At 38.7% G+C, this 16,579-nt stretch overlaps 1 protein-coding gene across 1 annotated transcript in view; it reads left to right on the forward strand.

Moving 5' to 3' along the window:
* The window catches only part of RASGEF1B (RasGEF domain family member 1B), a 577,487-nt gene that overhangs the window by 11,193 nt on the left and 549,715 nt on the right, over positions 1-16,579 (forward strand). The window lies entirely within an intron of this gene.

Here is a 16,579-nt window from a genome sequence, read left to right on the forward strand (position 1 = left end):
TCTGTGACATAGCTGTGTGCAATTTTCATTTTTTCCATCTCACTCTGCAAATAGAAACTGATTTCATTCTTGCTCATGTATAAAGAAATAGTGCATCTGATTTCACAGGCCAGAAAGAAGTGATTGGAAAGCATCCAGCCAGGCCTAGGGAAGCCCCTAAAATTATCCTCTACCTTATGGACTGTCCAGATTGTTCGTATGTGTGGCTGGGGAAGATGGGGGCAGGGAAGAGGGATTTGGGAAATAGAATTTTCTTGTGCCCAGATGCTATGAGTGAGTCAGATGGCTGAGTGAGTACCCTGATGCCTACTGTGATTTTTAGGAGTCCATTTGCTCAGTGCCAGGTTTGAATGTCCAAGCAGCTGGGTGGAACCTCTGGGGTTCCTAGCTAAGGGAGCTCCCGCTCTCTGCACGTGTGGACTTCCCCTATGTGTGAATACTTCCTGCATAAATAGAGAGACTTCTCTTGGCTTACCTTGAGTTACATCTTTGATTTGGAATTGCTGCGGGTTAGAATGACTAAGAAATATTCCCTCACTTAGCAGAGTTGATGGACCAGAGACAATAATAACAGTCCTTTAGAATTCACCAAAACAGGAGGACCTTCAAGATAGCGGAGGAGTAATACGTGGAGATCACCTTCCTCCCCACAAATACATCAGAAATACATCTGCATGTGGAACAACTCCTACAGAACACCTACTGAACGCTGGCAGAAGACCTCAGACCCCCCAAAAGGCAAGAAACTCCCCACGTACCTGGGTAGGGCAAGAGAAAAAAGAATAAACAGAGACAAAAGAATAGGGACGGGACCTGCACCAGTGGGAGGGAGCTGTGAAGGAGGAAAGGTTTCCACACACTAGAAGCCCCTTCGCTGGCGAAGACTGCGGGTGGCAGAGGGGGGAAGCTTCGGAGCCACGGAGGAGAGCACAGCAACAGGGGTGCGAAGGGCAAAGCGGAGAGATTCCCACACAGAGGATCGGTGCCGACCGGCACTCACCAGCCCGAGAGGCTTGTCTGCTGCCTCACCAGGGCAGGCGGGGCTGGGAGCTGAGGCTCGGGCTTCGGTCGGAGAACAGGGAGAGGACTGGGGTTGGTGGTGTGAACACAGCCTGCAGGGGGTTAGTGCACCATGGCTAGCCGGGAGGGAGTCCTGGAAAACCTCTGAAGCGGCCAAAGAGACGAGACCATTGTTTCGGGGTGCGCGAGGAGAGGGGATTCAGAGCACGACCTAAACGAACTCCGGAGACGGGTGCGAGCCGCGGCTAAAAGCGCGGACCCCAGAGACGGGCATGAGACGCTAAGGCTGCTGCTGCCGCCACCAAGAAGCCTGTGTGCGAGCACAGGTCACTCTCCACACCTCCCCTCCCGGGAGCCTGTGCAGCCTGCCACTGCCAGGGTCCCAGGATCCAGGGACAACTCCCCCGGGAGAACGCACGGCACGCCTCAGGCTGTTGCAATGTCACACTGGCCTCTGCCGCCGCAGGCTCGCCCCGCATCCGTACCCCTCCCTCCCCCCGGCTTGAGTGAGCCACAGCCCCCGAATCAGTGGCTCCTTTAACGCTGTCCTGTCTGAGCGAAGAACAGACGCCCTCAGGCAACCTACACGCAGAGGCAGGTCCAAATCCAGAGCTGAACCCCGGGAGCTGTGTGAACAAAGAAGAGAAAGGGAAATCTCTCCCAGCAGCCTCAGGAGCAGCGGATTAAGTCTCCACAATCAACTTGATGTACCCTGCATCTGTGGAATACCTGAATAGACAACGAATCATCCCAAACTGAGGAGGTGGACTTTGGGAGCAAAGGTAGACTTGGGATTTGCCATCTGTGACTGACGACTTTCTGATTTTTATGTTTATCTTAGTATAGTTTTTTTTTTTTTTTTTGGTGGGACAGGGGCCTCTCACTGTTGTGGCTGCTCCCGTTAAGGGGCACAGGCCCTGGATGCGCAGGCTCAGCGGCCATGGCTCACGGGCCCAGCCGCTCTGCGGCACGTGGGATCTTCTCGGACCGGGGCACAAACCAATATCCCCTGCATCGGCAGGCGGACTCTCAACCACTGCGCCACCAGGGAAGCCCCATATCTTAGTATAGTTTTTAGCGCTTATTATCATTGGTGGATTTGTTTATTGGTTTCGTTGCTCTCTTCCTTTTTTTCTTTTAATATTTTTATTTTAATAATATATTTTAAAAACTTTTATTTTATTTATTTTTATTTTTTCTTTCTTTTTTTTCTCCCTTTTCTTCTGAGCCGTGTGGCTGACAGGGACTTGGTTCTCTCGCCAGGTGTCAGGCCTGAGCCTCTGAGGTGGGAGAGTGGAGTTCAGGACATTGGTCCACCAGAGACCTCCTGGCCCCACGTAATATCAATCGGCGAGAGCTCTCCCAGAGATCTTCGTCTCAACGATAAGATCCAGCTCCATTGAATGACCAGCAAGCTCCAGTGCTGGACACCCTAGTCCAAACAACTAGCAACACAGGAACACAACCCCACCCATTAGCACAGAGGCTGCCTAAAATCATAATAAGGTCACAGACACCCCCAAACAAACCAGCAGACACGGTCCTGCCCACCAGAAAGACAAGATCCAGCATCATCCACCAGAACACAGGCAGTAGTCCCCTCCACCAGGAAGCCTACACAACCCACTGAACCAACCTTAGCCACTGGGGACAGACACCGAAAACAATGGGAACTACGAACCTGCAGCCTGCAAAAAGGAGACCCCAAACACAGTAAGTTAAGCAAAATGAGAAGACAGAGAAATACATAGCAGATGAAGGAGCAAAGTAAAAACCCACCAGACCAAACAAATGAAGAGGAAATAGGCAGTCTACCTGAAAAAGAATTCAGAGTAATGATAGTAAAGATGATCCAAAATCTTGGAAATAGAATGGAGAAAATACAAGAAACGTTTAACAAGGACCTAGAAGAACTAAAGAGCAAAAAACAATGATGAACAACACAATAAATGAAATTAAAAATTCTCTAGAAGGAATCAATAGCAGAATAACTGAGGCAGAAGAACGGATAAGTGACCTGGAAGATAAAATAGTGGAAATAATTACCATAGAGCAGAATAAAGAAAAAAGAATGAAAAGAATTGAGGACAATCTCAGAGACTTCTGGGACAACATTAAATGCACCAACATTCGAATTATAGGGGTCCCAGAAGAAGAGAAAAAAAAAAAAGGACTGAGAAATTATTTGAAGAGATTATAGTTGAAAACTTCGTTAATATGGGTAAGGAAATAGTCAGTCAAGGCCAGGAAGTTCAGAGAGTCCCACACAGGATAAATCCAAGGAGAAACAGGCCAAGACACATATTAACCAACTATGAAAAATTAAATACAAAGAAAAATATTAAAAGTAAGAAGGGAAAAGACAACAATTAACATACAAGGGAATCCCCATAAGGTTAACAGCTGATCTTTCAGCAGACACTCTACAAGCCAGAAGGGAGTGGCAGGACATATTTAAAGTGATGGAAGGGAAAAACCTGCAACCAAGATTACTCTACCCAGCAAGGATCTCATTCAGATTCGATGGAGAAATGAAAACGTTTACAGACAAGCAAAAGCTAAGAGAATTCAGCACCACCAAGCCAGCTCTACAACAAATGCTAAAGGAACTTCTCTAGGCAGGAAACACAAGAGAAGGAAAAGACCTACAATAATGAACCCAAAACAATTAAGAAAATGGTGATAGGAACATACATATTGATAACTACCTTAAATGTAAATGGATTGAATGTTCCAACCAAAAGACATGGACTGCCTGAATGGATACAAAAACAAGACCCATATATATGCTGTCTATAAGAGATCCACTTCAGACCTAGGGACACATACAGACTGAAAGTGAGGGAATGGAAAAAGATATTCCATGCAAATGGACATTAAAAGAAAGCTGGAGTAGCAATTCTCATATCAAACAAAATAGATTTTAAAACAAAGACTGTTACAAGAGACAAAGAAGGACACTACATAATGATCAAGGGATCAATCCAAGAAGAATATATAACGATTATAAATATATATGCACCCATCACAGGAACACCTCAATATATAAGGCACATGCTAACAGCCATAAAAGCGGAAATCGACAGTCACACAATCATAGTAGGGGACTTTAACACCCCACTTTCACCAATGGACAGATCATCCAAAATGAAAATAAATAAGGAAACACAAGCTTTAAATGATACATTAAACAAGATGGACTTAATTGATATTTATAGGACATTCCATCCAAAAACAACACAATACACTTTCTTCTCACGTGCTCATGGAACATTCTCTAGGATAGATCATATCTTGGGTCACCTATCAAGCCTTTTTAATTTAAGAAAATTGAAATCATATCAAGTATCTTTTCTGACAACAGTGCTATGAGAGTAGACATCAATTACAGGATAAAATCTTTAAAAAATACAAACATGTGGAGGCTAAACAATACACTACTAAATAACCAAGAGATCATTACAGAAATCAAATAGGAATTCAAAAAATACCTAGAAACAAATGACAATGAAAACACTATGACCCAAAATCTATAGAGTGCACCAAAAGCAGTTCTAACAGGGAAGTTCATAGCAATACATTCCTACCTCAAGAAGCAAGCAACATCTCAAATAAACAACCTGAACTTACACCTAAAGCAATTAGAGAAAGAATAACAAAAAACTCCCAAAGTTAGCAGAAGGAAAGAAATCATAAAGATCAGATCAGAAATAAATGAAAAAGAAATGAAGAAAACAATAGCAAAGATCAATAAAACTAAAAGCTGGTTCTTTGAGAAGATAAACAAAATTGATAAACCATTAGCCAGTCTCATCAAGAAAAAAAGGGAGAAGACTCAAATCAATAGTTAGAAATGAAAAAGGAGAAGTAGCAACTGACACTGCAGAAATACAAAGGATCATGAGAGATTACTACAAGCAACTCTATGCCAATAAAATGGACAACCTGGAAGAAATGGACAAATTCTTAGAAAAGCACAACCTTCCAAGACTGAACCAGGAAAAGATAGAAAATATAAACAGACCAATCACAAGCACTGAAATTGAGACTGTGATTAAAAATGTTCCAACAAACAAAAGTCCAGGACCAGATGGCTTCACAGGTGAATTCTATCAAACACTTAGAGAAGAACTAACACCTATCCTTCTCAAACTCTTCCAAAATATAGCAGAGGGAGGAACACTCCCAAACTCATTCTACGAGGCCACCATCATCCTGATACCAGAACTAGACAAAGATGCCACAAAGAAAGAAAACTATAAGCCAATATCACTGATGAACATAGATGCAAAAATCCTCAACAAAATACTACTAACAGCACATTAAAAGGATCATACACCATGATCAAGTGGGGTTTATCCCAAGAATGCAAGGATTCTTCAATATATGCAAATCAATCAATGTGACACACCATATTAACAAACTGAAGGAGAAAAACCATATGATCGTCTCAATAGATGCAGAAAATGCTTCCCACAAAATTTAACACCAATTTATGATAAAAACCCTCCAGAAAGTAGGTATAGAGGGAACTTACCTCAACATAATAAAGGCCATATATGACAAACCCACAGCCGACATCGTTCTCAATGGTAAAAAACTGAAACCATTTCCTCTAAGATCAGGAACAAGGCAAGGTTGTCCACCACTATTATTCAACATAGTTTTGGAAGTTTTAGCCACAGCAATCAGAGAAGAAAAAGAAATAAAAGGAATCCATATTGGAAAAGAAGAAGTAAAACTGTCACCATTTGCAGATGACATGATACTATACATAGAGATTCCTAAAGATGCTACCAGAAAACTACTAGAGCTAATCAATGAATTTGGTAAAATAGCAGGATACAAAATTAATGCACAGAAATCTCTTGCATTCCTATACACTAATGATGCAAAATCTGAAAGTGAAATCAGGAAAACACTCCCATTTACCATTGCAACAACAATAATAAAATATCTAGGAATAAACCTACCTAAGGAGACAAAAGACCTGTATGCAGAAAATTATAAGACACTGATGAAAGAAATTAAAGATGATACAAACAGATGGAGAGATATACCATGTTCTTGGATTGGAAGAATGAACATTGTGAAAGTGACTATACTACCCAAAGCAATATACAGATTCAATGCAATCCCTATCACACTACCAATGGCATTTTTTTATGGAACTAGAACAAAAAATCTTAAAATTTGTATGGAGACACAAAAGACCCCGAATAGCCAAAACAATCTTGAGAAAGAAAAATGGAGCTGGAGGAATGAGGCTCCCCATCTTCAGACTATACTACAAAGCTACAGTAGTCAAGACAGTATGGCACTGGCACAAAAACAGAAATATAGATCAATGGAACAGGATAGAAAACCCAGAGATAAACCCATGCATATATGGTCACCTTATCTTTTTTTTTTTTTTTTTTTTTTTTTTGCGGTATGCTGGCCTCTCACTGTTGTGACCTCTCCTGTTGCAGAGCACAGGCTCCAGATGCGCAGGCTTAGCAGCCATGGCTCATGGGCCCAGCCGCTCCATGGAATGTGGTATCTTCCCGGCCTGGGGCATGAACCTGTGTCCCCTGCATCAGCAGGTGGACTCTCAAGCACTGCGCCACCAGGGAAGCCCGGTCACCTTATCTTTGATAAAGGATGCGAGAATATACAATCGAGAAAGCAGAGCCTCTTCAATAAGTGGTGCTAGGAAAACTGGACAGCTACATGTAAATGAATGAAATTAGAACACTCCCTAACACCATACACAAATAAAACCCTCAAAATAGATTAGAGACCTAAATGTAAGGCCAGACACTATCAAACTCTTAGAGGAAAACTTAGGCAGAACACTACATGACATAAATCCAAGCAAGATCCTTTTTGACCCAATTCCTAGAGAAATGGGAAAAGAAAAGTAAAGAAATGGGACCTAACGAAAGTTAAAAGTTTTTGCATAGCACAGGAAACCATGAATAAGACAAAAAGACAACCCTCAGAGTAGGAGAAAATATTTGCAAACGAAGCAACTGGCAAAGGATTAATCTCCAAAATATACAAGCAGCTCATGCAGCTCAATATCAAAAAAACAAACAGCCCAATCCAAAAATGGGCAGAAGACCTAAATAGACATGTCTCCAAAGAAGATATACAGATTGCCAACAAACCCATGAAAGGATGCTCAACATCACTAATCATTAGAGAAATGCAAATCAAAACTACAATGAGCTATCACCTCCCATGAGTCAGAACGGCCATCATCAAAAAATCTACAAACAACAAATGCTGAAGAGGGTGTGGAGAAATGGGAACCCTCTTGCACTGTTGGTGGGAATGTAAATTGATACAGCCACTGTGGAGAACAGTATGGAGGTTCCTCAAAAAATTAAAAATAGAACTACCATACGACCCAGCAATCCCACTACTGGGCATATACCCTGAGAAAACCATAATTCAAAAAGAGTCATGTACCACAATGTTCATTGCAGCTCTATTTACAATAGGCAGGACATGGAAACAACCTAAGTGTCAATTCACAGATGAATGGATAAAGAAGATGTGGCATATATATACAATGGAATATTACTCAGCCATAAAAAGAAATGAAATTGAGTTATTTGTAGCGAGGTGGATGGACCTAGAGACTGTCATACAGAGAGAAGTAAGTTAGAAAGAGAAAAATAGCGTATTCTAACACATATATATATGGAATCTAAAAAAAAAAATTGGTTCTGACGAACGTAGGGGCAGTACAGGAATAAAGACGCAGACATAGAACATGGACTTGAGGACACGGGTAGGGGGAAGGGTAAGCTGGGATGCAATGAGTGAGTAGCATTGACATATATACAGTACCAAATGTAAAATAGATAGCTAGTTGGAAGCAGCCGCATAGCACAGGGAGATCAGCTCCGTGATTTTTGTCCACCTGGAGGGGTGGCATAGGGAGGGTGGAAGGGAGATGCAAAAGGGAGGAGATATGGGGATGTATATATATATGTATAGCTGATTCAGTTTGTTATACAGCAGAAACACACCATTGTAAACCAGTTATACTCCAATAAAGACCTTAAAAATAGAATAAAGATTATCTGAATGTTAAATACATGTCAGGATTTGGAAGGGATCCAGCCCATTTCGTTCATTCAGTAGACAGTGGTTTGTACTCATGACACCATTAAAGAAGCTTCAGGCAAAGACAGGACTAGTGTAACTCTATGAGAATCTAGCCTTCTTAGAGGGAAGAGGATTGTGTTAGATCTATTTCCCTTTGCATGTTTAGTTCTTGATCTTTCTCCAGTGTGTACTCCAGGAAATCAACCTGTATGAAATACAACCCCAGAGTTCTCTTGGCCTCAGCATCTATTTGAGTTTGGCCAGTGGGGAGCATTGCTTAGAAATTAGAGGGAGTGGACATTGTGAGGGCAAGATTTTTATTACCCTGACTCTCCATTTGCAAGGTCACATTGAGCTGGTTGTGTCCCTGTATCTAAGATCAGAGCTACTGTAAGATGGTCCTCTCCACATAGCCTGTCTGTCTCTAGTTTCCTGCAACTCTCCCTTTTCTTGCTACTTTAAGGGGGGTAACTGGGTATGTTACTAGTCCCAAGACATTGTACCATGCCTTGTGGTTTTTCTTACACCCTTCTTGCATCTCTGTAAAATTTTACTTAACTCTCCTTAAATTACCCTATTTGAGTATGTCATCTGTTTTCTACAAGAACCCTGAATGATAGAAGAACAATAATAACTTCCTCTTGAAAGGTCAAAGTGACGGTCTGAATTACTCGTTTGTAAAAAATTCTGCCAATTCATAGAAATGGTCTGTAGCTTTCTACATATTCAGGTAAAAATGGGTGAATTCACAAGAATGACATATAAAGACGTGGCTTGTGTTGGTTGTGACTGTAGTTATATGGAATGTCATTTGGGTCGAATGAGATGTTATTAGAGCTTCAGTAAATGCCAGAGTCTTAAAACAGTAGAGCCTTTAGAGATGGAGTGGGAAGCTGAATGCATTGCATCACAGCTTCTCAACTTGCAGGTGAGAAATCTGAAGTGACAAGAAGTTAGATGAGTTGCCCAAGATTAGCTGATTAGTATGTGGCAAAGCTGGGTCTTGAACCATCCTTTGTGACTGTAAGGCTAGTGGTTGTTTTACTGCTCCAAATTGTGGAAAACAGTTAAATTTAGTTTCCATTAAGCGGAATACATAGATTTGACTTCAATTGGTCAGCTTGTAATGAGCTAGAAGTGTACTTGAGCATAGTGTTGTGGGTTTTGATTTGTTTTTAAACAGGAAATTAAGTGCAAGTGAAGAATTTCAGTTTGCAATAATTCATCTGTCATATCAGTTCAGCTAAATAGAACAATGTTATGAAGATGTTAATACTGTTTTAGAATTGGTCTATTCATAAAGGAATTTTTTTGCTGTATAGTACTTTTAGTTTCAGAAACTATAATTTATACTTGTGTTGAGTGATGGATTATAAAAATGCTCAGAAAACAATCCTAATCTTTGCATGTAATTCATTATTAAAAGAGTTTGGGGGGAGCTTGGTCTCTCATACACTGTCATACAATAGAAAAATGTTTGATTTTCTACTGTGTATGTGGTGTGTGTACCCTGAGAATTGCTGTAGTTGTTATATGGAAGGTATCAATGTTTCTGCTCTTAAGATAACACCCTAATGCTGTTACATGGGATAGAGATTATGTCCCAACTGGAAAACAACCAGGATAAAATATCCTGTGTCAGTCAACTGTTAGGAAGACCTGCAAGATACCCCTTCAGTTAAAGTGTAAGCCCCTTATGTCAAATGTGAAAACTTATATTTCTTTCATAGTCTCTTCTACCTCTTTGCATAGTGGACAGGGAAAATGGTAATTACTTAGTAAATATTTGGTAAATAAAATCATGATAGATGTTTTTGTAGTATTTCAGGAATAAGAAAGGGAGTTCAGTCTAGTCTGTTGTTTTATTCAGTTCATAATTGCTAGGCTAGATGGCTCACACAGTGGGAGTATTACTTTGCTATACATTGTGTGTGAGTATGGTGATGGTTTTTTTTTTTTTCTATTTAGGTTTGCATATAGAAAAATTGGATTGTTAATTCAATATTATCTTTTCAAAAAATTAAAGGATGAAACTGTTTAGGTAAACAAATCAATAATAGGTTGATTTAAATCAATTTTACTATGAAACATCATCAATTTTCTTATATATAAAACCTTGAAAATTAATAAATATAAGCGGTTTGTTGGCTTCAGTTTTTGGGCTTTGATCCATAAAAACAGTGACTCACATCAACTAGATGTGTTATTTTTCCTTGTACCTTTGTAATGTGCTGGGATGGTCTTTGCTTTAGTTCTGCTTTTTTGGATAATGCTGCACCTAACCATATTACACGCATAGTTTAGAATTTTGAACTACCAGTTTTGCCCCGTGTGATGCAAATATATGTCATTCCCTTTAAAACATCATAAATGGGTCCTTTTTTTAAAAAAATGGTTGGCTTAATTATCTTTTGAATGGTGGAGGCTTCAGAGAAACAGATCTGTTGAAAAGATGACAGTCATCTGTATGCTTATCCATATGTAAAAATTGTATTTTGATAATGACATTTCCTCCAAAAAGAAAGTTAAATAGAAAGTTACGCCATAGTCGTCTGGGTTGAGTATTCAATGTTACCTTATTGCTCATCCTATCAAATTACTTCTCTTCCTCATTTGACCCCAAGGTGGAGGAATGTAAATCTGACAGGTTGCAGGCCTCAGATCGGGCCATATCTGTGAGTTGGGGGAGTTTCCGTATGCATAGCTGTCTCTTTTTCCTTTCTTCTTTATAAAATGGTAAGAACTTCCACTTGTGAAAATGCACAATTAACTCACCCCTTTTTCCCTCTTTTTCTGTCTTTCTCTTTTGTATTGTGAGAGTAGAAAGCTGTTCCTTAGAAGAGGTACAACAGGCTTTCTTGCTGTCTCCAAAGTCAGTCTCTTCATTCCACACTGCAACAAATGTGGAGTTACTGTCCTAGCAAGAAGCTCAGTATTAGACAGTGAGAAGAACCGTGTTTATTTCTTCACTGTTAGATTCCCATCACATGGCAGTATTTCCAAGTGTAGACTTGTAGCATTAATAAACAAATGAATAAATTCATAAAGCCACACCATACCTTTTCCACAGACCTTCCTCTTTCCCCATCACCAAGGAAACTTGAAAAATATTAGACTCTATGAATGTACATACTTAAGGATATAAGATACATAATAGTTTGGACCTCTTAATCCCCTACCCCTATATTCCCCCTCCCACCTCCCCTCTCCTCACTGGTAAGTCTGCTTACTGGAAGTGGCAAAAGCAAACAAAAATCAGTTGTCCACATAATGTAATTTTATTGTTGAAAGATTTGACTTTCTTTTAACCTGACTTCATTTGCTTTTAAATATTGAGGTAGATAGAAAGCAGTGTTAGAATGTGATTTTGCCATCTTTGGGGAAGGCATTGGACCCTAAAATAATTTAGGATGACTTTGATGGTAAATTCTAAGACATGTTATGATAACAACTTTAACACTGTTTAAGTTGATTAACAATATTTGTATGTGTCTGACATTTTTAGTTGATACAGTTGAAACTGTTCATTATTTTCAAGTTACCAATATTCAATTGAAGAGCATAAAATTTAATGTACTTTCAATTCACTTTTTTATTAATTTTTGTGTGTATATTTACATCTTTTGAGGCATTTCCTGTATAAATCTTCAATTACTATTCATTGGAACACTTCATAGATACAGAGATTTTCTTCACAAATTGTGTTATATTCCAAGATGTTCATAATTTTGAAAGATGGTTACAAAAAATGAAAATGGAAAGATTTTCTTATTATCATAAGTACCACATTAACTTGAAGTAGTAAAACTGTGAACTTTTGCTACAATGGCTTCTAAAACAACACTTGGTTTTTCTGCTTGAGTCAGTGTCCTTTTCCTCCTTGTTGTGACTGTCCATGGTGCTGAAAGCCTGCTGTCTTAGACATAGTCATATGTCAACATGAGAAATTTCCAGACTAATGCCCCCATTTTCAATGCAGAATTATAGAGAGGCAAACTCACTTACCTAATCTGTTATCGTTTGTAAAGGCTGATCAGGACAAGAATCCATGTGTTTTTTTCTACTATGCCAGGTTGGCAAACTTGGCTTCAAACCTAGAGGACCCCAGTAGTGTTAAATGCACAAAACTCTAGGGTTCAGTTTGAAAAAGAAGTTTCTTAATTATGAGTCTTCATTAACCCTTTTGACACAGGAAATTATATGGAGATTTTTTTTTCCTTGTTGGGGGTGCAGTGATGAGATTTCATCAGCTTGTAACAACTCTATTGATGAGGGCTATAAATCCTTTTGGAAAAAGAAATTTAAAAAAATTTTGAATCATTTCTCACATTTGAATATTTTGAAAGCCTTCTTAAAATTCTGAGTGACTTTGGAGTACTTTCCAAATATGAATAGCTACCTCATTATCTTAGGACTAACTATTTAAATTCAGTGTCCACTCATGGTTTTGAAAAAACATTTGGGAAAGGTAGCAAGGTATAGAAGAATAAATCCTGAGGCTTCTAGGTAAAAATTCTGAGATAAAATATGAGCCACCCTTATAAATGATGCTTAGAAGAATTTTATCTGGTAAAGGTGTTATTTCCCTTCCTAATAGTTTGAGATGCTACTTAGTTTGTTCTTGCACATTGGATTGCTAATTTTATTTTTCTCTTTATTTTTATCTTGGTTTGACTGTCATTTGGAAACATTTGAAATCAGTTTTGGTACCTTCTTTGAAAAATTAATAAGATTACTTGTATTTTATTTAGAATATGGGGAAATTTTTAGAGCAATTCAGACATTTTGTCTTCCAAATGTATCTATAGGGAAAATAGCAAAAATATCCCTTAAGTTAAACCTATGTATTTATCGTATTATGCAAGTGCATACTATTTACTCTGGGTTTTTTTCTATATTTTTTGGTTGTAATATTCTTTTTCAAAAAATTGAAGTAGGGAATTCCCTGGTGGTTCAGTGGTTAGGACTCAGTGCTTTCACAGTGAGGGCCCGAGTTCAATCCTGGTTGGGGAACTAAGATCCCACAAGCCACACGGCATGGCCAAGAAAAAAAAAATTGGGAGTATAGTTGATGTAAAATATTACGTGTTACAGGTGTACAGTATAGTGATTCACAATTTTTAAAGGTTATACTTCATTTATAGTTATTATAAAATATTGGTTATATTCCCTGTGTTGTACAATATGCCCTTGTAGCTTATTTTATACATAATAGTTTGGACCTCTTAATCCCCTACCCCTATATTCCCCCTCCCACCTCCCCTCTCCTCACTGGTAAGTTTGCTTACTGGAAGTGGCAAAAGCAAACAAAAATCAGTTGTTCACATAATGTAATTTTATTGCTGAACTCTGTACTGTGTTCCATTGATTTATTTGTGTACCTTTGTGCAAACACCAAACTATCTTGAATACAGTAGCTTTATGATAATTTTTAAAATCAGATCCTCTCACTTGACTGTTTTTTTAAAATTTATTTTATTTTATTCATTTATTTAATTTTTGGCTGCATTGGGTCTTCGCTGCTGCACACGGGTTTTCTCTAGTTGCTGAGATTGGTGACTACTCTCTGTTGTGGTGCACGGGCTTCTCATTGCGATGGCTTCTCTTGTTGTGGAGCACGGGCTCTAGGTGCATGGGCTTCAGTAGTTGTGGCATGCAGGCTTCAGTAGTTGTGGCACACGGGCTTCAGTAGTTGTGGCTCGCGGGCTTCAGTAGTTGTGGCTCGCGGGCTCTAAAACGCAGGCTCAGTAGTTGTGGCGCATGGGTTTAGTTGCTCTGTGGCACGTGGGATCTTCCTGGACCAGGGCTCAAACCCGTGTCCCCTGCATTGGCAGGCAGATTCTTAACCACTGCACCACCAGGGAAGCCCCTGGCTACTCTTTCTCAAAGTTGTTTTGCCTGTTCTAGGTTCCTTGAATTGCCATATGAATTTTAGAATCAACTTAACAATTTTTACAAAATAGCATCCTGGGATTTTGGGGGGATCTATAGATCAATTTGGGGATAATTGATCTCACAACAGTATTGTATATCCTGACCTATAAGCATGATGTATCTCTCCATTCATTTAGGTCTTTTAACATTTTTGTCAGCAACATTTTATAGTTTTCCGTGTATAGGTTTTACATCTTTTGCATCTTTGCATTGTATATCTTTTGTCAGATTTATCCCTAAGTATTTTGTATTTTTAATGTTGTTATAAATTGCATTGTTTTTTGAATTTTAATTTCTGATTACTCACTGATTGTATATAAAAATACAATTGGTTCTTGTATATTGATCTTTGATCCTGCAGAATTGCAAACCTCACTTCTTAGTTCTAGTTGCTTTTCTGTAGATTCCATTATATTTTCTACATAGGCAATCATATTGACATATTTTTCTTTTATTACTTTAAAGATGTTGCTCCATGTCTTTTTCTGTACCGTGTTGCCCATGAGAAATCTGCTGTCATCCTTATATTTGCTCTTGTTTATATAATATGTCTGTTTCCCTGACTGTTTTAAAGTTTTTTCTTTTTATCACTGCTTTGAGTAATTTTATTATGATGTGTTTTGGTGTCATTTTCTCATGTTTCTTGAGGTAAGTGAGCTTCTTGGTTCTGTGGGTTAATTTCAATTAAATTTGTAAAATTTTCATCAATTATTCATTAAAAAATTTTCACCCCCTATCTCCTCTTCTTTGGGACTCCAGCACAAGCATGTTAGACCCCTCGAAGTTGTCCCACAGCTCACTGAGTCTCCATTCATTTTTAAAATTCTTTTTTTCTCTCTGTGTTTCATTTTGGAAAGTTTCTATTAATATGCCTTCAAGTTAATATTTTCTTCTACAACATCTAACCCGACATTAATCCCTTCCAGTGTATTTCTCCTTTTAGACATTGTAGTTTTCATCTCTAGAAGTTGATTTGGGTTGTGTTTTTTTTTTAATATCTTCCCTGTCTCTATTAAGTTTTTGAAAATATGAAATATAGTTGTAACAACTATTATAATGTCCTTGTCTGTTAATTCTAACATTTGTATCAGTTCTGGGTCAGTTTTAATTGATTGATTTTTTTTCCTCGTTAAGATTTATATTTTCCTGCTTCTTTGCATGCTTGGTAATTTTTACTTGGATGCCAGACATTTTGTATTCCTGTAAGTATTTTTGTGCTTTATTTTGGACTGCAGTTATTTGGAAACAGTTTATTCTTACCTGGTCTTATTTTAAAGTTTGTTCAGCTCACCTAGAATTGTGTTAGTCTAGGGTAATTATTCCCCACTTCTGAGGCAACACTCTTGAGTACCCTACCCAGTGACCGATGATGCAGTGTGATGTTTCCCTGTCTGCCTTGAGGGAACAGGCACTGTTCTCAGACTTAGGTGAACTCTAGGTATGGTTCTTTCTAATCCTTTCAGGCAATTCTTTCCCCAGACTCAGATGATTTCCTCACATTTATGTGCAAATCAGTACCTTGCTCAATTTTTAGAGAGATTCTCTACAGATCTCTGGAGTTCTCTCTCTGTGAAAGTCTCTTTATTGGTTTTCTGTTGTATACATTCTAGCTGCTTTGGTCTTTCCAGGCTCTCAGTCTTTTCAACCCAGGGAGTCAGCTGACTTCCCCCACTGGATTCCCTCTCCTTGGGCTGCAGCCTGGAAATTCTCTCAAGGCAGTATACTGGCACAAATGTAGGTCTCTTCTTATTTGTTTCTTATCTCTCAAGGATCACTGTTCTTCATTGCCTGCTGTCCAGTGTCATGAAAATCATTGTTTTGTTATATTTTGTTTGTTTTTTTGGTGGTTTCAGGCAGAAGGGTAAATCTGGTTTTTCTTACTTCAAATACTCTTATTATTACTGGGGGTTAATTATATGCTAAACCATGTGCTGGATACAATAACTGTAGGAATTAAGTAGAAATGGAAGTAATTTCCAGAGCGATAGGAGAAAGATACATGAAAGAAGAGAATGAACTCATGTTTGAAGGTTAAGTAGGATTTGGATATATACAGTGGAAGTATCATATCCCTTTAGTCAGAAATAGTCCTCTTATCGCAAAAGAACTATGGAGACGTGAATGAGCAAAACTTTTGCTGTGGACTATTTTAAGGAACCAGTCTAGGGACTTCCCTAGTGGTCCAGTGGTTAAGACTCTGTGCTTCCACTGCAGGGCACTTGGGCCAAACCCCTGGTCGGGGAAGTAAGATCCCACATGCCACAAAAAAAAAAGGAACCAGTGTATATGTTTACTTCAAGGAATTCTTTTTGCTTATCCATGTCTTTTCAATGGAAACTGTTAAGAGATACAGTGAAATGTAAATTTTAGCCATTTGGGAATATGTTATTTGTTAATACCAGGTTTTAATTTTTCAACATCAAGTTATTTTACAATATGAGTTTTTATTGTAAATAATAAACAAATGTTAAATAAATGGGTTTTGGAATCAAGCAGATCTGTATTTGAACTGGCTTTGTCATTT

The sequence above is a fragment of the Delphinus delphis genome, chromosome 5 (assembly GCF_949987515.2).
Source record: "Delphinus delphis chromosome 5, mDelDel1.2, whole genome shotgun sequence".
NCBI lineage: Eukaryota > Metazoa > Chordata > Mammalia > Artiodactyla > Delphinidae > Delphinus > Delphinus delphis.